This window comes from Manis pentadactyla, chromosome 8, assembly GCF_030020395.1.
Source record: "Manis pentadactyla isolate mManPen7 chromosome 8, mManPen7.hap1, whole genome shotgun sequence".
Lineage (NCBI taxonomy): Eukaryota > Metazoa > Chordata > Mammalia > Pholidota > Manidae > Manis > Manis pentadactyla.
Genome location: NC_080026.1, coordinates 44897996 through 44922742, shown reverse-complemented (window position 1 = coordinate 44922742; position 24747 = coordinate 44897996). Strand labels below are relative to the sequence as shown.

General features: G+C 44.8%; 1 protein-coding gene and 1 long non-coding RNA gene across 4 annotated transcripts in view; one reads left to right on the top strand and one right to left on the bottom strand.

Annotated features, from left to right (window-relative positions):
- Window positions 1-7348, bottom strand: part of GLI2 (GLI family zinc finger 2) — a 279782-nt gene extending 272434 nt beyond the window's left edge. For both annotated transcript variants that reach the window (XM_057505714.1, XM_057505713.1), the window contains exon 1: window positions 6678-7348. The gene's annotated coding sequence lies outside the window, so the exon portion shown is untranslated. The remainder of the gene's footprint in view (window positions 1-6677) is intronic.
- On the top strand, window positions 4605-9257 carry LOC118913010 (uncharacterized). 2 transcript variants are annotated; one of them, XR_008998844.1, is made up of 3 exons: window positions 4605-4965; window positions 7667-7786; window positions 8987-9257. It is a non-coding gene; the product is annotated as an uncharacterized LOC118913010 (long non-coding RNA). The 2 variants fall into 2 exon arrangements; XR_005025041.2 differs by having other exon boundaries at window positions 4616-4965; window positions 7677-7786.
- The last annotated feature ends 15490 nt before the right edge of the window (window positions 9258-24747 follow it).

The window sequence follows — 24747 nt, the reverse complement described above, 5'->3', positions numbered from 1 at the left end:
ATATGGTACCTTGATAGTCATGTCAGAATTATTTAAATGCATTTGTGCCCTCCCAGAGATGGAATTTGATAAGACTTCTATCCCTGCTTCTTAAGCCACTGTTTGGTGAGTTGTACAGTCTCAGAGAAATAATCGACAAATTAAGTGCTATTTTCTAGCCATCAAAGTCTACCTACATTGCCAACACTTGCATACTAATCTCCCATTCTAGGTTGAAAAAAATATGGACTTGTGGGTTTTTTTTTAATTTCTAACATAATGAATGAGTTTAGATATTAGAAGTTGAAACTATTTAGTAAATCATTTCACCTGCAAAGCTTCTATTTGCATAACATTAATTCATGATGGCAGCTAAAACAAATCCATCAACATTTTGTATATTAGAAGCTGATTTATGTAGGAATTGAAAAAAATCATGAGCTCAAAATTATGTTGACATGAAATACATGCTCGATAGAGGAAGATTTTTCTCTTTCCTTCTTTTCCTTTCTTTTTTTTTTTTTTTTTAAATTATCCGAACTGAATTATGGCAAGAAGGAAAAGCATCTGAGGAGAGGAAGAAGGCGAAGGACTGGCATCTTGGAAAATGAACAATGCTACTGCCTCACAGTGTGGCAGGCTCTTGGTGTGCATACACACACACTCTCCAGTTATTAATGTCAAGTATGCCAAAGATATGCTGGAAAATCATTACCATTCATGGCCACTAACCACCATTAAATTTCAATCAATTCAACTTAGCACAAGTGTACTTGAGCAGCCCTTACATTTCCTTATAAATGTGGCTCAAAAATAGGGCTGACTTATTGCATTGTCCACCACACAAAGAAGCATTGCTAAGCATCTGCTTGGACACAGGGACGATGCTCTTTTAACATCCTAGGCATTCAGAGATCTTTCTTTTTCTGAGCGCTAAGAGGTTTCCAATTCCTACAGGTCAGACAAATGGGGGTTGGGGTACTATTTTGAGGGTACCGCCATTCCTCTCCTGCCTTTGGGTTGCGGACAGGACTATATAGACCTCCCTGGCTGCAGTCCCTCTCGCAGATGCCTTATATAAAAGGTTTCTGATGCCACCAAAAGTTTGGTAACATATCCCCTCTCTCTCCTGACTTTGTTGAAATACTCTCAATGCACTGTGCAAGCATAAACTAAACTCGATCCCCTTCTCCCAGCAAGGGGAGAGCGAGTCAATCTGAAGGGGGAGGGAAATTCAGTCCACAGGCAAGAGAGCCCTAGGAAGGCGCCTTTCCCAGGTAGGTGCTGTGCTCGCGCTCAGCTGTGCCTCCCCCGGCGACAAAGGCGGCGGCGGGCCCGTTTTGTGTCTGGCCCGCGTCTTTCTAACCGACTAGCCACGAGCAGTGTCCGGCTTGTTGCCACTTGCCGGAGGCGGCCGGGACAATGTGGCCATTGTTCGGGCGCCGCAAACCAGGCCGGTGGCAGGTGGGAGAGCACTCGGCGCACCTAACGTTCCCGGGACCAGCTCGTCTCCAAGGCCTGGGCACTGCCCCGGAGCCGACCTGCGCAGTCCAGCAGAGGGAGGAGAGGGGAGGAGAGAGAAACGCGGACTGAGAAACAAGTGTAAGCAGAGAAATGAGGAAGGAAGAAAGGACAGGGAGGGGGCAAGAGAAAAGGGAAGAAGACAAAGAGGAGAGAGAAGATGGGAGAAGGAAGAAGGGGAGACAGAAGACCTAGGTACAACAGAACTGAACTGCCGGCTGCCAAGGAAGCCTCTGGAAAGAACAGGAGTTCACCCAATTCATGCAGGGCAGCAGCTCCCAAGTCAGCCTGGTCAGCAAAGCGTGATCACACTAAGGGCTTTGCCTAATTACAGGTTTGAGACCTGGGGCTCGAGGAAGGGAGATACTTAACTCTGTCCCAGGGAAGGCCTAGGCACTTGAATGGCTTGTAAGGTTGGGCAACACAGATACCCCCCATTTCTATCCCAACCAGCCCACTGAGGCACAATCCTGGAGGACAAGGTCTGCACTGTGGGGGCTGCAGGCTGGCCAGGAACAGCCAGCCCGCAGAAGCGTTTACAGTTCAGCTGAGACAAGAGTGTGGGGGTGAGCCCATGCTGGTTACCGGTGAGGCCACAGGCCTGGGGAGGCCCCGCCTCAGGCTGCAGCAGGGCCCCCTCTCCCTCCTCCCTGCTCAATCCTCACCACCTCACTCACAGGAGGCCAGGGGCCCTCAGCCAAAGGGGGAACATCAATCCGGTTCTAATGAATAAAAAGTTCCCTTTATTTCACTGCTGTTTTTGGTTCATTAAATTTTCCACAGATTTGCAGAAAAGAAAACATAATCAATAAACCTTGACAAAAGTGAACATGTGAAAAAGGCCAGAGAATGGAAAAGTAAGATAAAAGTGATATCGGATCACAGATTTCAGTGGCAGATGACGAGCTGGGGCTGCTGAAGAATCTCAATGGACCATCACCCTGTTGGGGCTTTCCTTCCCTTTGCTGAAACTCTTCATTCAAGACAATAGTCAGTGCACTAAAACTTTTTTCTTATGCTAATGAATGAAACCGAGCACTCACAGTTAAAACACTGCCCAGCAAACTGTTTTCTTTTTTAACAACACACATGCACACACACAAAACCACATTAACTTACTTGATTGAAGCCAAAATCTCAAAAATGGTTTAATATGTATTCTTTGGTTCACATCTGATATGAGTTACTTTCCTCCTTTTGCATGCTTTTAAAAAAACCAGAACTGGGACACAAAACAGTGTTATTGAGGATGCTTTTGTTGATGAAGGAATTGGGAGAAATATGATACTTACAGAAAGTATGCAGTTATTCTTGGTGGATTTTCCCAGGGTTTTAAACATAGTTTTGTAGGTTAAATATTGTTTTGGTCATCCTTGAAATCTAAAAACAAGGTTCAATGACTTGTTTTTTTTAATCCTTTATATTCTACAGCAAACATTCATATTAATTTTAGAGAAAAGGTTAATACTGAGTCCAGTGTCATGTGTTGATTTGAAAACCATGAAGCTGCTGCTCCTTAGGAAAAGATACTACCAAACTCCAATGTCCCACGACCCATTCCAAAATCACCTTCTAAACAAGCCTGAGGAAACAATTACAGAGCAGCTTTCCTCCCTGAGGTCTTTAGAAACCAGGAAGCCTGTTCACCGAAGCTGCAGCACATTCTGGTCGCTGTACAATCACCTATTCCGCCTCTGAATTTTCTGGAATCTGAGAACAGAGTTTCTCTCTTTGGCATTCTTCATAAGTTTCATTTATCCATTCCTCTGACACTTACTGAGAAGAAGAAAAGGGGGAACTGCTTCCCCAGGGTTCCTTTCAAAGGGCCCTGGACTGGCTGCAGGCAACCAGGTCCATCTGGCCTGGCCGGCCCTCCTGCACCAGGAAACTGGCCTTAGCACAGGTAGAAACCACCCCCCAACCTGAAGAGGCACGGCTGGTCTGCTCCACCTCCCTCCCACCGGGTTGTTCAAATGAAAGAACCCCTGCGGAACACACACAGTCCCCAGGAACGTACATCTAGGATGTAGGAGTTGGGTTTGTAGCTTTAACAAGCCTGTGGGGTGTGTAGGGGTCACAGAGGCTTTCAAAGTGCACACGCCGACCTCCTGGTCTCATTTAAAGGGAGCTGCTGGCATTTGCAGGGTGAAGTGTGTCCTCCCACCCCTACCCCCCATCCCCTACCCGGGTGGCTGAGAGAGGCCCTGGTGGAAAAGGGGTGTTTTTATTAGGCAAATATCCAATTTTGTCTGCCTGCTGAATCCCCTGGTTCACTAATCCAGCCCTAGGGGTTGCACTGTGTACAGGGCACTTGTGGGAGTACAAAAAGCATGAAGTATTTGTGTATTTTTCAGTCTGCAGTGCAAACAAGCCAGCTACAGTACACAGCCCCCAAGACCCCCGCAGCCAGGCAATGAGCCACTGACCAGCAGCCCTGTGGCCCCTCTTCTGACCAGGCAACTCAAAGAATTTCTTCTGTTCAGTGCTCTCCCCACATGCGGGCTGAAGCCTCCCTGAGGAAGTGGAGAGACACTCCAGAAGGGCCTTGTCTAACTCCACACACACTTGAAGGTGGGCCAAGTCCAGAGTTCCTTCCAAGGCCAAGGCCGGGGTGAGCATGAATTGGGGAGCAGCCTGGAGGCTCTGCTAAAGGGGTCTGGACCCAAATTCCCATCAAAACAATTTCCATGGAGGAAAAGAACATCTCTAACAGTCCCCCTTTTTGATCAGTGAGTGTGGCCCTGGTAGAGTTTTTTTCTCCCTCTGGATCTCATTCTCATCCAGACTTTAAAAACAGACTGTTCTGACCACAGCCTCTCAGATGCCAAGCCCTGGGACTCCAGTTACCTGAGGCCTAATTCCTAGGCACTTGGGCTCCTTACCTCCAACAGTAGTTCAAAACCCCCTAGAATCACTAAATAACCTTAGGAAATTAGCATATTTTTCAAGGCAGAGGGGAAATATGAAATCACCCAAAATATTACAAAATATAACTAACTTTGAAACTCTCGGGCAAGTGACAACTTTCCATGTGTCTGGGTTTGAGCAGAATTTAAATGTGGGAGAGAACACCTCCACGATTTCCTGTGACTCTCAGCCACGGAAGGGAGAAGCAGCAACTCTTAGGAAATCGAAAGCAAGAAAGATGAGGAAAGAGGAGCAAGAAGGGAGATCAGAGGCAGGAGGAGGGAGGGAGGCCCTGGAAGGGACGCATCTGCCTGACTAGAGTCTACATTCTAGAATTACAGCCCCAGGGCAGACCAGAAGCTAGGAAAAGCCTAAAGAGCATCAAAACTCTGGGCGGCCCGGCACAGCCAGGGTGCCCTCCCCTCCCCTGACGGGGCCATTCCAGGTAGCCACACAGTGAATTCTCCTCCTGACTGAGCCACTGCAAAGCCGCTCCCAGGCGGGGAGGAAGCCTGCTCCAGACACAGGGAAGCCGAGGAAAGGGAACTCCCAGCCCAGGTAAGGAAATGGGCGGTGAGGGGGCTCGGGGAGCTGGTAGGTGAGGTGGAAGAACAAACAGATCTCACCAGGGGTACTTGTGACAAGCCCGCCTATTCCGCTGCTTTCCACTGCTGTATATTTTGGATTTCACAGTTTATTTACTTTACTTTTTGGCACCGAGCCCCCTGAGCATGCCAATACAATATTTGTTTAAACACTATTTTATGCCGCTTGCTAGGGAAACGTTTACTTTCAAATTCTCCAACATCCCCCAGAGCCTCGTCTGCAAACAGCATATGAGCGTTTTACAACTGCTCCCTTTATCTGAAGCTGTCGGGATTAAACCTTCACACGCCCGGCGAGGGCCGCGGGGCGGGGGCCAGGACTCGACCACGGCCACCGGGCTGCAAAGCCCACGCTAGAGGCCATATGCACTTCCTGGGATGCCCAGGCGGGAGGGCGGAGAAGCGCATAAAAGACCTCCAGCCAGGACAGGCACCGGACTCTACGGAAAGGTCTACTTTCCCAGCCGGGATCTACTCTGAGAGCCACATAAAAAGCATACAAAAGACAGGGGAGTGGGGGGAGGCATCATGGGGGGAAGCCAAGGCCCGCGAGCGTGTAGGCGGGGGGTCATCCGGGGTGAAGCGCGCGGGCTCCATCCCGAGCTCCTCACGCAGTAACAGTCGGGTTTCCTAGGAAATGACAGTAAGTACAGCCGGGCTGAAAAGGCGACGAGTTGGGTGGACTTCCAGCTCCCCGACGCGGCAGGCGCGCTCACACTCACACACTCGAGCACACGCTCCCTTTCACCTCCCCTCCTCCTCCCCCGTCCGGGAAAAAACGCTCCCCTCTCTAAACCCTTAATAGGATTGGCGCCCAACTCTCTCTGCGCCTCTCCCCATCCATCAGACACAGATCAAGTTGCAGTAGTGGATTTTTCAAATTCCTCAGCAAATATACTTGTTGAGAGATTGCCCCTGGGGGGGTTGTGGGGGAGATGATGAGTGGGGGCGGGGATGAAAGTGCGGGGTGGGGAGACGGACTGGGCGCGGGGTTACGTGCGGTTCCCTTCGGCAAGTAAAGCGGATCTCGGGGCGGAGGGCAACAGCGGAGGAGGAGGAGAGAAACGAGGAGGGAGGCCGGAGAGGAGCCTGACCGAGGGGGAGGGGGCGACAAGGACTGACGAAGGAGAGGAAGGAGCGAGGAAGAAGCGAGAAAGAAAGAAAGGCAAGGCTCCGCGTCGGGTAACTCAGAGAAGTTAGGAGTTCACAAGTGGTTGGCTGCTGCCCACACCACTTACCCCCCACCACACACACCACAGTCCCCTAAGACACACTCCCACGGTCCACCTCTGCGAGCCTCGCTGCATCCCAGGCGCGGAGCTACCCACCACCTCCCGCAAAAACAGTTTCGGGCTCGGGCGCGGCGGAGACCGGGCGGGACCAGTCCGGCTGTGCACCCGAAAATCAGCTCTTTCCCCCAAGTAGGAAGGGGATGCAAAACCGTCCCCCGGGCCCCCCTTCGGTTCCCGCCCAGCTTGGCCAGAGCCCAAAGAAGAGCTGGCTCCCGGTCCCTTGAAGCCCGGTGTCCTGACTCCCTAGCTGTGGCCCGGGCACCCGGCCGAGGGACCCTCCGAGACGGCGTAGCATCCCAGTCGGCCCAGGCTCAGCCGGATCGGGAGCACTTTGCAACGAAAAGCAAGCAAAAGAAGGCCAATGCAACTTTACCGAGGGAGACAAAAGTTTGCCTCTATCACGCAGGTGGCCTCTGTGGCGCCAGGCGGTGGCTGCGGGCCCCCATCCCAACTTGGCTTAGCGCAGCGACCCTCCGCGGACTGCCGTGTGCGGGGCTCAGTCCAGCCGGGACAGGGCAGGCCAAGCAGGAGAGAAGACCGAGAGGCGGGCGGGGGCCGTGCAGCCACTACGCTCGGCCCACGGGCAGCTCCCCTAGGCTCCCGCGTGCCTTCCTCCAGCTACTCCGGCTCCTTCTCGCCTTCCTCTGCGTCCGCCGCCGCCGCCTCCTCCCGTTCCTCCTCGAAGTCTCATTGATGGGAGTTTGAAAAAAAGTCCGCGGAGCCGTGCTGCCTCGGCTGGCGAGCTCCGGCACTCCTGCAATCCATCAACGCCGCGCGTTCGGCGCAGCGCCCCCGCGCGCACGGCTTGAGCACACCCGGGCGCCGCGCACCCGCCAGCGCCGCGCGCACTCGCCCGCGGGGAACCCGGAACACCCGGCGGGGAGGGGCCGGAGGGCACCCTCCTCCCCTGCACCGAGGAGAGAAAGCACACCTACGAAGAAAGTTCGAGCAGAGAACGAAGGAATGCGCCAGTCTCCCAAGACTTTGTTTCAAGGCGCGGGGTGGGGGGTCGTTAACTCAAGTCAGATGAGCTCCGGGGCCGAGGTGCAGGGGCTGCCCTGTTTTCAATCTCTGAAATCACCCGCCCTCCCCTCCATCTTCTTCCCCTCTGCCGGGAGCTGCCCGGGTCGCCGTTCCCACTGCGGCAGCTTCCCCGGGCGCCGGGGCGGGAACCGGGACGGGAGGGCAGGGGGCGGGGGCGGGCTCTGCGCGTACCCTCTTACAGCGCGCAGGTGCCGGGGTCCTGCCCGCGTTCCCCGGCCGCGCCTCGCGCGAGTTGCCATCGGAGCGTCCGTGGGCGAGGAGTGAGAAGCCTTCTAGGTTGGGTGCCTATGTGTTCTGCAACGAGGGTTTTTGTTTTAGTTTTTTCTAGAGACTCTAGTCGAGTTGCTGCAGCCAGATGGAAGTAATCAGAACCCAAAAACAACAGGGGAAGAACGAAGGAGAACACCTCATTGAATTTTTGGCCGAAGTGCGTAGGAGGTGTGTGTGAAAGAACTTGCTGAAGAAAACTGGGTGACTAGCCCTGAGGTCTCATGCCTCACCACAGCCTAGAACTGAGCTGTTGGACTGGAGAGGCCTGGGGGTGCGGGGGAGGTGGGGCACCAGCCTATCCGGGCCCGAGGGTCCTCACCCAAAGAGTGCCTCATTGGGGGAATTTTTGCTTTTTCTTCCTAACGTTTATAGAGCACTTACAGTGTGCTAGGTGACATGTTATGTTACAATTAATAATCTTTATATTATTTAACCTACAAAACTGTGAGGTAGGTTCTCTTCCCCTGTTCCTCCCTCCCACCTCCGTTTTACAGGTGAGAAGACTGAGGCTCTTAAAAGTGTTAAGTGACGTTCCCAGGTCAGAGTGCTCCATGAGCTTCAGGAGGTCGGATCGCAGGTCCAAGGAAACTTGCCCTGCTGAGGGAGGGGAGAGAATCTCTCCCAGTCATCCTCTAACTGCAGTTGTGTCTTGTCTGAAATACAGGGAAACCAAAGGCCTAGACCCCATTGCACCCGCCTGCACAAGCCTAGTTTACTGATGTAGTCCCTTTTTGTCAGTAGCTCTCTCCCTGTACCACTGACCCTCCCCTAACTTCATTGTTCACTTTTTAATCAGAGAGAACAGTATGATCCTCATTCTCTATTACCTACCTCCCTTCCCTTCTTACATTCATTTATATGGGAGAACCAACAATTCCTTCTTGACCTAGAGGAAAAAATATGCAGAACAGCATTAGAACAATTTGATGCTAATTTTGTTTTTCTCAAGTAGGCTCCCATCAAATAGATGAGAAAAAAACCTGCAGGTTTTTTAGAAGGCAAAACTTGAAAAAACCAATGTATTTATTAAAGGGAAGAGAAGTTTGAAAGGGGCTTTTCCTTTTAATACTATAAGATTCACCATTCCCCCATGCTATTTGTTTAAATTCCTGCTGAGCCTTCAGAACAGACTCTAAGGAGACAGAAAAAGTAAACTGTCCCTCTCCTTGGCCACATTTTAATGACCCTATTCATATCTATCCCCATGAAATGTGGGGAATCATTTCATGTTACTGGAATATTAGTGTTGGCAAATTACTTCAAGCTTGTCTCTGTTGGTTTCCTTGTGTTGTGAAGTTTATGAAGAAATGTAAACAAATCAACATTTTGAGATATTTCCTTTTTCTCTGTTTTTCTTCCTCAGACCAGCTCAACTCTCCTAGAATCCAGGCACTCCCATAACATTTCCTGCCCTATTTTTGGCAAGAAGGTGGCTGTTGAGATGAAGATGGAATGTTTTGAGTTTGAGGAGAGGCTGAAGAGACTGTGCCTTAATCTCTACATGGTCAGAAGTTTGAGCACTGAGAAAAGCAGCGGGTTTGGGAGAGACATCCTTGCATAGCAGAGAGAACCTTACGTGAGCACTGGGGCACGAGGCCCTGGCCACCAGATCTGGTAATAAATGTATGACCTTGGGCAAGCCCTGGTCTTCAGTCTTCAGTTTTTTACCTGCCAGGCATTGTGCTGAGTCATGTGACACAACAGCAAGGGAAACTGAGGAGATACTTCCCCCCCTCATGGAGATTATTGTCTCATTAATGACCACAAACACATACACCAAAACTGGGTGAAGAAAAAATACAAAGCGCTCTAAGAGCTTCTGATTAGCGATCTAAGCTAGTAGGAGGGCAGTGGTGCCAGGCGCAGGGGAGGCTTTTCCTGAGGAAGGGAGGTTGCGCTGATAGGAAGAAGGAGTGAGAGACAACAAAAGTGAAAATAGCTAAGTGGAACTACATTAAGCTAAAAAACTGCTACACAGCAAAGGAAACAGTCAACAGAATAAAAAAGCATCCTGTGGAATGGGAGAAAGTATTTGCAAACCACATGTCTGACAAAGAGTTAATTTCCAAAATATATAAATCACTCCTGAAACTGTATAGCAAAAACTAATGACCTGACTAAAAATTGGGCAAAGGACCTGATAGACACTTCTCCAAAGAAGACATACAGATAACCAACAGGTACATAAAAAGGTGTTCAACATTGCTAATCATCAAGGAAATGCAAATCAGAACACAGTGAGGTATCAACTCAACATCTGTTAGAATGGCTATTACAAAAAAAAAAAAAAAAAAGAAAGCTAACAAGTGTTGATGAGGTTGTAGAGAAATTAGAACTTTGTGCACTGCTGGTGGGAATGTAAACTGAGATAACTATTATGGAAACCCGTATGGAGGTTCCTCAAAAAATTAAAAATAGAAAAATATGGAAACAACCCAAATATACATTATCTGGATAAAGAAAATATAGTGTATCAAACAATGGAATATTATTCATCCTTTAAAAAATAAATTCTACCCTTTGCAATCACATAGATCAATCTGGAAGAAGCTATATTAAATAAGTCAGTGAGAGAAGGACAAATATTACATGATTCCACTTAGAAGGCATCTAAAATAAAGAGGTACACGAGCAAGCAATAGAATGGTGGTTACAAGGCAATGTAGGGGACATGGGGAGTTGTTCACTGGGTATAAAATGATAGTTTTACAAGAGGAATAAGTCCCAGAGGTCTGCTGTATGTACAGCATAGTGACTATAGTTGATAATAAGGAGTTGTGCACTGTAAAATTTAAGAGGGTAAATCTTGTGTTCTAATCTCACACACATGAAGAAAGCAAAAGGAGCACAAATAAACTTTTGGAATTGATGAATATAGTTATATTACCTGGACTGTGATGCTGGTACACGAGTGTATGCATATGTCCAAACACCACATTGTACAATTATGTGCAGTCTTTGTATACCAATTATACTTCAATAAAGCTGGGGGAAAATAGGAGTGGGGGAGGGTTAACTAGGAGAGGGAAGAGGAGGAGTCAGGGTGGTCCAGTTTTTTTCTCTTTTTGTAAAAGAAGACTGAATGATAAAATCTGGGCCCAAAGAGAACTTGTCCATCATTGCACAGCATTCCAGTTCCTAGGGTTATATCACAAATCAACCTAACTCAATGGGATAAAGCATCCATTTAATATGCAAAAAGATACTATGGGTCAGGATTTTGGTCAGAGAATACTGGGGACAGCCTGTCTTTGCTCCCCAGCATTGGGGCCTCAGCTGGAAGATGTCCAGGCTGGCACTGGGACCATCGGAAGACTTGCTCACTCTAACATGGGCATTTGATGCTGGCTGTCAGCTAGGGGCCTCAGTTCCTTTCCATCTGGCCCTCTCTGCATGTTCTCTACTTAGACTAGTTTGGCCTTCCTCACAGCACAGTGGGAACTGGGCTTCCAGGGTGAGCCTAACGAGATAGCCAGGTGAAAAACCCATCACTTTTTAGGCACTCTGGAAGTCAACACAGCATCATGGCTGCATTCTGTTCATCGCTGCATTCTGTCCATTGAGACACAAAGTTCTGCTTAGGTTCATGGAGAGGGAAGATTGCTTCTCAATGGGAAATGGCAAGATTCTGAAGAGCAAATGGGGTCAGAGATGGTGCTGTGGCTGTTTCTGGAAACAGTCTGCAGCACAAAACTAAGTGGAGACAGAAGACTAGAAAAACGCTTGGAGGCAGCCTGCCAAGCTTGGCTGCAAAACCCAGTAGCAAGCACTGAGGAACACCAGAAGTCAGAGACCTAATATCTACCCTGTATTCTCTCATCAAGAGATACATGAGCGTGGCCACAGCTGAAGGACACAAATAACTACTCGGGATTGGGCTGGGTAGTAGAATAAGCAGCCAGTTAGCAGCCAAGGAAGAGAGACAGAAAGGGTGTCAGAGAGTAAAGGACAGTCCCCAAAGTGGGTTGCTCATGTGCTGTTCTTTTGGAGGGCCTGAAATAGCCCTCCGCATCCTCCCATACTCCATCCCAGGGTACCTCCCACAGGCTCTGTGAGGTCAGTAACACTGAAGTCTGGAGTCACTGCTATGACTTATGGCTGTGTCTGTGATTAGTGCAAATATACTGGGGAGGGCTGACACAACCTTTCTAGGGGATGGTCCTTACCACTGTGCGTAAATATGTCAGATCTTTTGCAAAGAGTAGCTTATATAGGAGGAGTAAAAAACATAAAGATGGCACCTGAGGGGCCACTACCAGGGGGACAGGCATATAAAGGGAGGATGCCAAGCAGGCCAAAGACCAACAGGCATTTCATATTTGCAGCCCAAATCGTCAATCCTCCCAGACATGGCTGTGGGGTTAAGCAATGTGGAGACACGCAAAGCTGGGTGATGTTAGAAACCCCTCAGCACAGAACCAACCAGGGAAAACCCTTTTCCCTTTCAGGGCTGCACTGAAGAACACAGCTGGGAGAGATTCAAGTGCAGAAGGGCTAGAACTCTAATCATTCATTCATTCATTCATTCGTCCATTCTTGTTGAGCTCCTACTGTGTACCATGCATTTTCCCCTTGCCTTCTTCCACTTGCTGACCCCCGGCTCCTTGGTACTTCCACAGGCCCCCTTGTCAGCTCAGAGTAATGAGGGCTACGAAGGAGGTTGCCAAGTATATAGAAAAGGAAGGAGCTGGGAAGGGGGACCATGGGACACTGATGGAGCCATCCCTGGGAGGAGAAAAGAGGATAGGGCAGTGGGGATGGAGAGGGGACATTAAAATCAGAAGGGCTGAGATCCAGGGGATATGTGAGGCTTTTGTTCCCCCTTAGGGCCAAGTTTCTTAAGAACTTTTCTCAAGATGTGGCATGGGTTTCTTAACCAAACTGAAAAAGCATCATCTCATAGTCACTAGTGATTCTAAGAAATACTGATAGTGCTCACCAGTCATATACTAATGAAAGACATTATTTCAAGACAATTTTAAAAGCAATCACTAAAGACACCTAATTAAAATGTGATGAAATTGCTATAAGACACCAGACTGACCTACACATTGATCTTAAGGATAACCACTCCGTGCCCATAGTGTATCAAATTCAACCTAAAGAGTTGATTCTCTTTGGAGCTACCAGGAAGCAATGGTGAGACCATCGCCAGCTTATAACACACCTACTTCCTTGGGTCCCATCCACTCATTGTCTCCAGCAGGAAGAAGTCATTTGTGGGTTTCATTAAAAGAACATTTAAACTTGAATATTCCCCAAATGTGTATACATCATTTCTCTCCTTCAACACCTCCTCCCTTATACATTTTTTAATTAATGTTTCAACTTGTCTTTTTAATGTTCAGTGTCAGAAGTTTGTTTTGTGTCTGGATTACTTGGTGAGCCTCATCTTGCCAGAAGTCATTAGGAGAGAGGCAAATTCCCACTGCCTTTGAATAAATTAAAGGAGAAAGATAGCATGGGGGTCACCCCCTGTCAGGCTGTGCAATGGAGGGTGTCAGCAAAGTGATAGCAGGAAACTGCTTCACAAAGGCCGGAGTTGCTCAGCAGGTGAGGATAGCACATGTGAACGTGTTGGACAGCAAATCTTCCTCCAAGTTAACTTGTAAATGGAAGGTTTTCATATAAATAAGAAAAAAGAGTTGGAAGAGAAATTGAAGACCCTAATTGTGATAGCAAAGGAGTATAAGCTATCAAGACTTAAATATAAAATGTCCAAAACCTATAGGAGAAAACCCATAAAATGACACTGAAACTCATGAAAACATGGACTTGTTAATAAGTTGTATGGGGAGAACTAGAATTACAACTAGACCAAGACATCATCTCTCACCTATCAGACTAACAAAGCCCAAAGTTTGACAGTACGCTCTGACAGAAGGCTGTCATGCGTTACTGGTGGAAATGCAAAATGGACAACCCCTTTAGAGGGAAATTTGGAACATTTAGCAAAATCACACATGCATTTACTCCCTTGACCTGCCCATTTCACTGCCAAGTATCTATTACATACAAAACATACAAAAAGGCACATATAGAGGACTAACAGTGACAGCACTATTCATAATATAAAAAAACTGGAAACAACCCATGAACCTTCATGTGAGGTCAGATTGAATGAACTATAGCATATGCTCCTGATGGAATATTATGCAGCTATAAAAAGGAATGAAGACTATTTCTTAAGCTATTTTATGTATTGTTAGGTGAAAGAAGCAAGGTGAAACAAACTGCATAGCACACTACTGTTTATCTTAAGATGAATGAGATACAAGTGTTTGCACACACATGCATATATCAGATTTGTTTCTGTAAATACCTTGGGGTTTTAAATGACTTTGGAACCCTGAAAATATTTCACATTATTATAAAACAAAAATTATTTTTTCAAAAGTAACCCCAAAATTGAAAGTTAAATGAAACAAGTGAACATAAATATGTGTCCAGTTAGTTGATACAAAAAGACAGAATAGTACATTGGTTTTAAAACAATGATTTGCACAACCATGGAGGGATATACCTTTAGGACAAGAAGAACTGGCAGGGAAAAAACCCATTGTTTCCAGTAATTATGTTGGTGGTGGAGTTGTAGTATTGTTCTGAGATACTGTATATACAGTATGAAATAATGCAAATGAGTAATTGTGTTGTAATTGACAACTGAGATTTGTCGGCCTGGGAGAAAGGACATGTAGATGTAAAATTAATAAAGTTAAGTAAAATCTGATTCTAAAGTTGAGTTGGAAATACAAACTTGAGGAAATATCATATGGGCTCAAGAAATAACATTATGAATTTATATGAAAATTTTGTTTTATAATATAAAGTATTTCTTTTTAAAAAAGAAAAATTATTTCTTTTCTAGCTCTGTCTTCTGAAAAGTTCTAAATACAGTGCTTAATCCAATAGCAGTGAGCAACCCATGAACGTAGAATTTGATTTCTAAATGTTATTTCCAACTAAAGAACCAAAGCTCCTTATAGAAATGGTTGATTCCAGGCCTTGGGAAGGAACTGTCTAAGAGGAATCTGAAATATATACTGTCATAGCAAAAAGCAAGGCAGCTGTCCAAGATATTTAGAGTTGTGTCAAAGGTCTCAGACCCTAATAAAGAGGCTTCCCTGGCCAAAAAATGTGACATGCAAGTTTCAATAAGGAAATCAACAGCAGTGTACTAAAATACATCAAATACATTTAAATCTATGTGTATATAAAGATACTTGAAAGAAAACCCACCTGATTGGTTTCCTGGAACCTGTGCTGTCCATTCCAGTAGCCACCAGATGCACATAGTTACTGAGCCCTTCAAACATGGCTAGTCCAACTGAGGAACCAAATTTTAACTTTTATTTGATTTTAAATTTAAAATCTTATTCAGTTATCAAAAAAATCTTAATGTGTTTGAAATAACTTGGGTATGTGATTCTGAATTTTCCACTATAAATATTGTGAAATCCAAATTCAGGCCAAGAATTTCTGATGAAAATTTAGCATCTGAACTGAGTGCAAAATACACAATGGCTTTCAAAGACAGAATACAAAAATAAATGATATAAAATGTCTCATTAATGTTTTGAAAATTGATTATATGTTGAACTGATATTTTGAAAATATTGGGTTAAATAAAATATATTATTAAAATGATTTTTACTCATTTCTTTTTCCTTTTTTAACATGGTAACTAGAAAATTTTAAATTACATTTGTGGCTGACATTACATTTCTGTTGCATGATGTTGCCTTAGAGGATGCTATTGTTATGTTGATACATGGAAAATAAAGGGGAAAAAACTAAGTATTTTTCCTATACTAACTATACCTCAGAGTAACCAAATAGTGATGAAGGTTAAGTTTCTCTCTTTAAAAGAAATTCCAGCTAATAAGTAAAGAAGGAATGACACCATTTCAGAATATTACCATTTTGCACCCTCAATGAATGGATGGATCTGTGTTGCTAATGCCACAAAGAGAGACATCCCAACAATGGATAGAGAGTGCCTCCTGACAGAAGTAGACAGCACCACTATGAAGTATTCTTATAAAAAAAATAAAAATAAAATAAATCAAAGATGCATCTGAACAAACCTCTAAATCTAACTATAATTTAGCAGAAATGTAGGGACAGAGGTACATGCTAAACACCATCAGAGAGATATAACCTAGAAAATAGGAAACCACAGGGCAAACAACAAAATTCTTTCATCAAATAAACTGCAAGAGGAAGGGGCATTGTCTCATTTATCTTTTCGTCTTTGTTTCCTGGATGGGACCCAGTTGGTGCTCAATGTTGAGTGTTAAAGCACATGGCAAGAGGTGGGGTGGGAAAAAAGTCACCCAATTCTGATGTCACATCATTTTACTTTTTTTTATTTTTTTTATTTTTTAAATTTATTTTGTTATCATTAATCTACAATTACATGAAGAACATTATGTTTACTAGGCTCTCCCCTACCCCAAGTCCCCCCCACAAACCCCATTACAGTCACTGTCCATCAGCATAGTAAGATGTTGTAGAATCACTACTTGTCTTCTCTGTGTTGCACAGCCCTCCCCTTTCCACCCCCCCCCACATTATACATGCTAATCATAATACCCCCTTTCTTCTTCCCCGCCCTTATTCCTCCCTACCCTCCGATTCTCCCCCATCTCTTTCCCTTTGGTAACTGTTAGTCCATTCTTTGATTCTGTGATTCTGCTGCTGTTTTGTTCCTTCAGTTTTTCCTTTGTTCTTATACTCCACAGATGAGTGAAATCATTTGGTATTTGTCTTTCTCTGCTTGGCTTATTTCACTGAGCATAATAGCCTCTAGCTCCATCCATGTTGTTGCAAATTGTAGGATTTGATTTCTTCTTATGGCTGAATAATATCCCATTGTGTATATGTACCACCTCTTCTTTATCCATTTATCTACTAATGGACACTTAGGTTGCTTCCAATTCTTCACTATTGTAAATAGCGCTGCGATAAACATAGGGATGCATCTGTCTTTTTCAAACTGGAGTGCTGCATTCTTAGGGTAAATTCCTAGAAGTGGAATTCCTGGGTCAAATGGTAAGTCTATTTTGAGCATTTTGAGGAACCTCCATACTGCTTTCCACAATGGTTGAACTAATTTACATTGCCACCGCAGTGTAGGAAGGTTCCCCTTTCTCCACAACCTCGCCAACATTTGTTGTTGTTTGTCTTTTGGATGATAGCCATCCTTACTGGTGTGAGGTGAAATCTCACTGTGGTTTTAATTTGCATTTCTCTGATAACTAGCAATGTGGAGCATCTTTTCATGTGTCTGTTGGCCATCTGAATTTCTTCTTTGGAGAACTGTCTGTTCAGCTCCTCTGCCCATTTTTTAATTGGATTATTTGCTTTTTGTTTGTTGAGGTGTGTGAGCTCTTTATATATTTTGGATGCCAACCCTTTATCGGATCTGTCATTTACAAATATATTCTCCCATACTGTAGGGTACCTTTTTGTTCTATTGATGGTGCCCTTTGCTGTACAAAAGCTTTTCAGCTTGATATAGTCCCACTTGTTCATTTTTGCTTTTGTTTCCCTTGCCAGGGGAGATATGTTCATGAAGAAGTCGCTCGTGTTTATGTCTAAGAGATTTTTGCCTATGCTTTTTTCTAAGAGTTTTATGGTTTCATGACTTACATTCAGGTCTTTGATCCATTTTGAATTTACTTTTGTATATGGGGTTAGACAGTGATCCAGTTTCATTCTCTTATGTGTAGCTGTCCAGTTTTGCCAGCACCATCTGTTGAAGAGGCTGTCATTTCCCCATTGTATGTCCATGGCTCCTTTATTGAATATTAATTGACCATATATGTTTGGGTTAATATCTGGAGTCTCTAATCTGTTCCACTGGTCTGTGGCTCTGTTCTTGTGCCAGTACCAAATTGTCTTGATTACTATGGCTTTGTAGTAGAGCTTGAAGTTGGGCAGTGAGATCCCCCCTAATTTATTCTTCTTTCTCAGGATTGCTTTGGCTATTCGGGGTCTTTGGTGTTTCCATATAAATTTTTGAACTATTTGTTCCAGTTCGTTGAAGAATTTTGTTGGTAATTTGATAGGGATTGCATCAGACCTGTATATTGCTTTGGGCAGGATGGCCTTTTTGACTGTATTAATTCTTCCTAGCCAAGAGCATGGGATGAGTTTCCATTTGTTAGTGTCCTCTTTAATTTCTCTTAAGAGTGTCTTATAGTTTTCAGGGTATAGGTCTTTCACTTCTTTGGTTAGGTTTATTCGTAGGTATTTTATTCTTTTTGATGCAATTGTGAATGGAATTGTTTTCCAGATTTCCCTTTCTATTGGTTCATTGCTTGTGTATAGGAAAGTCACAGATTTCTGTGTGTTGATTTTGTATCCTGCAACATTGCTGTATTCCGATATCAGTTCTACTAGTTTTGGAGTGGAGTCTTTAGGGTTTTTTATGTACAATATCATGTCATCTGCAAATAGTGACAGTTTGACTTCTTCTTTACCAATCTGGATTCCTTGTATTTCTTTGTTTTGTGTAATTGCCATGGCTAGGACCTCCAGTACTATGTTGAATAACAGTGGGGAGAGTGGGCATCCCTGTCTAGTTCCCTATCTCAGAGGAAAAGGTTTCAGCCTCTCGCTGTTCAGTATGATGTTAGCTATGGGTTTATCATATATGGCCTTTATTATGTTGAGGTACTTGCCCTCTATACCCATTTTGCTGAGAGTTTTTATCATGAATGGATGTTGAATTTTGTCGAATGCTTTTTCAGCATCTATGGAGATGATCATGTGGTTTTTGTCCTTCTTTTTGTTGATGTGGTGGATGATGTTGATGGATTTTCGAATGTTGTACCATCCTTGCATCCCTGGGATGAATCCCACTTGGTCATGGTGTATGATCCTCTTGATGTATTTTTGAATTTGGTTTGCTAATATTTTATCGAGTATTTTTGCATCTACGTTCATCAGGGATATTGGTCTGTAATTTTCTTTTTTGGTGGGGTCTTTGCCTAGTTTTGGTATTAGGGTGATGTTGGCTTCATAGAATGAGTTTGGGAGTATTCCCTCCTCTTCTATTTTTTGGAAGACTTTAAGAAGAATGGGTATTATATCTTCTCTGTATGTCTGATAAAATTCCGAGGTAAATCCATCTGGTCCGGGGGTTTTTTTCTTGGGTAGTTTTTTGTTTACCATTTCAATTTCTTTGCTGGTAATTGGTTTGTTTAGATTTTGTGTTTCTTCCTTGGTCAGTCTTTGAAGGTTGCATTTTTCTAGGAAGTTGTCCATTTCTTCTAGGTTTTCCAGCTTGTTAGCATATATGTTTTCATAGTAGTCTTTAATAATTCTTTGTATTTCTGTTGGGTCCGTCATGATGTTTCCTTTCTCGTTTCTGATTCTGTTGATGTGTGTTGATTCTCTTTTTCTCTTAATAAGTCTGGCTAGAGGCTTATCTATTTTGTTTATTTTCTTAAAGAACCACCTCTTGGTTTCATTGATTTTTTATATTGTTTTATTCTTCTCAATTTTGTTTACTTCTTCTCTGATCTTTATTATGTCCCTCCTTCTGCTGACTTTAGGCCTCATTTGTTCTTCTTTTTCCAATTTTGATAATTGTGATATTAGACTATTCATTTGGGTTTGTTCTTCCTTCTTTAAATATGCCTGGATTGCTATATACTTTCCTCTTAAGACTACTTTCTCTTCATCCCACAGAAGTTGGGGCTTTGTGTTGTTGTTGTCATTTATTTCTATATATTGCTGGATCTCCATTTTATTTTGGTCATTGATCCATTGACTATTTAGAAGCGTGTTGTTAAGCCTCCGTGTGTTTGTGAGCCTTTTTGCTTTCTTTGTACAATTTATTTCTAGTTTTATACCTTTGTGGTCTGAAAAGTTGATTGGTAGGATTTCAATCTTTTTGAATTTACTGAGGCTCTTTTTCTGGCCTCATATGTGGTCTATTCTGGTGAATGTTCCATGTGCACTTGAGAAGAATGTGTATCCTGTTGCTTTTGGGTGTAGAGTTCTATAGACGTCTATTAGGTCCATCTGTTCTAGTGTGTTGTTCAGTGCCTCTGTGTCCTTACTTATTTTCTGTCTGGTGGATCTGTCCTTTGGAGTGAATGGTGTGTTGAAGTCTCCTAAAATGAATGTATTGCATTCTATTTGCTCCTTTAGTTCTGTTAGTATTTGTTTCACATATGCTGGTGCACCTCTGTTGGGTGCATATATATTTATAATGATTATGTCCTCTTGTTGAACTGATCCCTTTATCATTATGTAATGTCCTTCTTTATGTCTTGTTACTTTCTTTGTTTTGAAGTCTATTTTGTCTGATACTAGTACTGCAACACCTGCTTTTTTCTCCCTATTGTTTACATGAAATATCTTTTTCCATCTCTTGACTTTTAGTCTGTGCATGTCTTTGGGTTTGAGGTGAGTCTCTTGTAAGCAGCATATAGATGGGTCTTGTTTTTTTATCCATTCAGTGACTCTATGTCTTTTGATTGGTGCATTCAGTCCATTTACATTTAGGGTGATTATCAATAGGTATGTACTTATTACCATTTCAGGCTTTAGATTCATGGTTACCAAAGGTTCCAGGTTAATTTCCTTACTATCTAAGAGTCTAACTTAACTCACTTAGTATACTGTTACAAACACAATCTAAAGGTTCTTTTCTATTTCTCCTCCTTTTTCTTCATCCTTCATTCTTTATATATTAGGTTTCAAATTCTGTACTTTTTGTCTATCCCTTGATTGACTTTGGGGATAGTCAATTTAATTTTGCATTTGCATCGCAATCAGCTCCTCCACCCTCCCTACCATGGTTTTACTACCTCTGGTGACAGCTATCCAACCCTAGGAGCACTTCCATCTATAGCAGTCCCTCCAAAATAGACTGCAGAGTTGGTTTGTGGGAGGTAAACTCTCTCAGCTTTTGCTTATCTGGAAATTGTTTAATCACTCCTTCAAATTTAAATGATAATCTTGCCGGATAAAGTAATCTTGGTTCCAGGCCCTTCTGCTTCATGGCATTAAATACATCATGCCACTCCCTTCTGGCCTGTAAGGTTTCTGCTGAGAAGTCTGATGTTAGCCTGATGGGCTTTCCTTTGTATGTGATCTTATTTCTGCCTCTGGCTGCTTTTAACAGTCTGTCCTTATCCTTGATATTTCCCATTTTAATTACTGTGTGTCTTGGTGTTGTCTTCCTTGGGTCCCTTGTGTTGGGAGATCTGTGGATCTCCATGGCCTGAGACACTATCTCCTTCACCAGATTGGGGAAGTTTTCAACAACTACCTCCTCAAAAACACTTTCTATCCCTTTCTCTCTTCTTCTTCTGGTATCCCTATAATGCGAATATTGTTCTGCTTGGATTGGTCACACAGTTCTCTCAATATTCTTTCATTTTTAGAGATACTTTTTTCTCTCTGTGTCTCAGCTTCTTTGTATTCCTCTTCTCTAGTTTCTATTTCATCTATTGTCTCCTCCGCCATATCCAACCTGCTTTTAATACCCTCCATCGTGCTCTTCAGTGATTGGATCTCCGACTTGAATTCATTCCTGAGTTCTTGGATGTCTTTCCATACCTCCATTAGAATGTTGATGATTTTTATTTTGAACTCCCTTTCTGGAAGAGTCACAAGGTCCATATCATTTAAATCTTTCTCGGGAGTTGTATTAATAATTTTACTCTGGACAAGGTTCCTTTGGGGTTTCATGTTTGTATATGGCGCCCTCTAGTGTCCAGAAGCTCTATTCTGGAGCTGCTCAGCCCCTGAAACAATGTCAGGAGTTGCAGGGGAGCAGTACTGGTAGCTGAGGGGAGGAAAGAGCTGTTACCCGCCTCCTGGCTGCTGTGCCTGTGTCCACTGACTGAGCCAGTGGGCTGGGCACACAGGTATGTTTTTGTCCCAGAGCAGCCGGATATGGATCCCTGCTTTCCACAAGCAGCCAGAATCCCAGTCTCCCCAGGAACTCTGCCTGTAGTAACTTTCCAACCCGGTAGTCATGCGAGTCTCATGAAAGCACCATGAAATGTAGGTTTGTGCTCCCAGAGCAGATCTCCGGAGCTAGGTATTCAGCAGTCCCAAGCCTTCCACTCCCTCCCTGCTCCATTTCTCTTCCTCCCGCCCGTGAGCTGGGGTGGGGGAGGGGCTATGTTACCCCATTCGGTGAGGTCTGCTCTTTTCTCCAGGTGTGTGCAGTCTGGCGGTGTCTTCTTTCCTGTTGCTCTCTCAGGATTAGTTGCTCCAATTAAATTTTCTAATTGTATCCAGTTTTAGGAGGAAGCCTCTGTCTCTCCTCTCACACCGCCATCTTTAATCCCATCTTGATGTCACATCATTTTAAACATATCGTTTAAAACAATTCTCATCCTGGAGGGGTTTGGAAAAATATGGTTAGGAGGAAATTGACTCCAATGTGGCTGAACTGGTAGTTAGAGAATTGAGCCAGGTTGAGCATATGGTCCCCACATCCAGATAAATGACAGCTCAGAGTACTGTGAAGACTTGCAGGAGCAAATGCAGAAGTGCACTCTACATTCTCCAGTGGGCATGAAGCCTGAGATGGGGCTAGAAAATGAAATTTATGTCTGGGGAAATACTGTCTGCTTCTCCCAAGAGGACAGGGTGGATTCTGAAAACAACTAACTGCTATGAAAGTCCTAGTGCAAGTTCAGGATGGGAGGATGGCGGTAAGCCCCTCACAGGGACCTCTCATCTGGCAGAGAGCAGGAGCACAAGAGCCACGTGTGTGGATTTATAGCTGAGGATGCTTCAACAGCTGTAGGTGGTGGGTGCTGGGCAAAAACTGCTGCAGTGGAATGCCATCTAATCCTGTACTAAGGCCCACTCAAGTCTGCAGTTTTGCTAAGTGACTTACATGGAGACAGAGCAAGATGCTGACCATATCTAGGGAAGACACAGAGCTAGAATCTATTAAGATTTGAAAAGATAACTTATCAACTTGGAAGAATGAGGTGAAACAGGCAAGATGTAACAGGATTTTGGGCTTCACAAAACTCACCTCATAGGAAAGAATGAAGAGATATGGCTCTGCAGCAGTGCTTGTGGAACAAAGAGAGAAACACAAGGAAAATCTGAAGGTGTTCAATTCAGCCCATACCTTTAAACATAGTCACAAAAGCTGGTGGCCTGTGGTCTGGAGCCCTGGCCCCAATCCTGAGTTGTCACAGACCACCTTTGTGGTGTTTGCCATGACTGCAGACCACCTGTGCTCTTGGTAACCTTTAGGGCAACTCAGCTCCTCATAAAGGAAACTCTAGATAAGACCAGTATGATCCCATAAACAGAAGGCATGCAAACATAAATGCTGCATTACCAACTACAAAACACTTGCCTGTGTACACCTCCAGGTCACCTCCCATGCCTCCAGGGCCTGTTTTCAGTGCAGGGCTGCATTCCTAAAAGAAAGTAACAAATTAGAAAGGGTCCTGAGACTGACCTAGAAGAGGGAGGCTCAACAGTTGACCAACAGTTTAAGGAACTAGAGGTATTTTCTGTTGTGGGACTTTGAGAGCTGTCTCTAAGAATCTGACAGCCCATGGTCTCGCATTCAGTGCAACCCTCAAGGCCAAGCTAGCTCAGCAGGATGGGTGAGTCTTTCCCTCCCTGGAGAGGCAACTCAGTGATGCAGCAGGAGAAGCACTCAGCCACCATTCAAGTCCAGGTCTGGGATCCTGAGCAGTTCACTGGGCTAACCAAAGCCGGTCATTTTACCCATCCAAAACGGTCTTCATCAGGAAAACCAGGGGAGTAGGACCCACCTTGTTCAGAGCTAAGCAGGCCACCAATTGCCCTGCCCTTGTCCCTCTTTATAGGCACCTCCAGGCTCCAGCTCTCCACCTTTCCTAGTCCAGGCACCCTTGATAAGGGGATAGGTTGGCAGTGAGGGCAGAGCACTGGGTGTGGGGTCTCCTGAGCTCTGCTGCCAGTTCTTTGTATGGTAGAGAAGTCCCCACCCCTCTGGGGCTCTGTTCCTTTACTGGTAACACCGTGAGTGTATCAGGCTTGCTCACAAACTGCCTGCCACAGGCTGAACCTGGCCTACAGATGGGCTTTGCCTGGCATGGACATTGAACATTTGTTTTCTGTTTTTAATTTCTTGATAACAGTTAAAAATGAAGACAGTAAATGTGAAGTTTTCTTAAAATCTTAAAAAGTCTGAAGCTCTAGCTACCCCAGGCCTGCCTCTCCCACAAGACACTGAGCTGGCAGTGAGAGGATCCTGCCCTTTAGAAGGGGCCCCGCCCACCAGAGTCAGCCGGGGCACTGCCCAGCCCTCCGGGGCTGGGCCTTTGGGTGTTCTAATCTGGCCTGACCACGCTTGGCCTGAAGCACCTCCCCGGACCAGCAGGGCGCACTCTGAGAGGGACCACTGTGCTATGCACAGAGCAGGTTCTCAAAATGCCCCTAGGAGCCTTTCTGGTCTTAAGAACTTGGCCAATGCCTCCACTTTCCTGCACTTACATTTCCAGTTACTGACTGATTATGACACCTGAAGTGGCTGGCAGCGATAAGTTACTAGTTAGTGTGAATTCTAAGAAGTCTGAGAGCTCTGCTAATGTGGAAGAACTTTTCCATGTTTGGGATTAAAAATGGTTTTTTTGAACAAAGTCAGTGATTCTCCAAGCTCCAGTTACCTAGTCGCTATTGAAACCTCACCACTAATGTGCAGGGGCTGGAACACTTGCCTGGGGCTGCAGTTTTTAAGCAGCTGTCTATTCTTTTGTGGGGGGCTTAGGGATCCCTATGCCCCTCCCCTTCTTTAGGTGGTCTGGGATGGAAACTGAAGTTGGAAGATTTTCAGTGTGTTGGGGGATGAATGGGGACATGTTTCTTTTTTTTTGTTTTTGTTTTTGGGCTAGCGGGCGGCTATCCTTGCTGCTTCTTTGCACTTTCACAAATGTCTCTCCTGGTTAGTTCTAGAAAAGATAGTGCTGCTTACACAGGCCAGGTGCCCCACCTGAACCTGCCTCTGAAAGGATCTCCATCCCACCAAAAAGCCCTTGTATTCAGGGGTTTCTTAATTTCACAGGGACCTGAACAGAGCCCTGGCTCATTTCAACACCCTGTGGTGGTGTATGATCTTTACTATCATTCACTTATTGGGG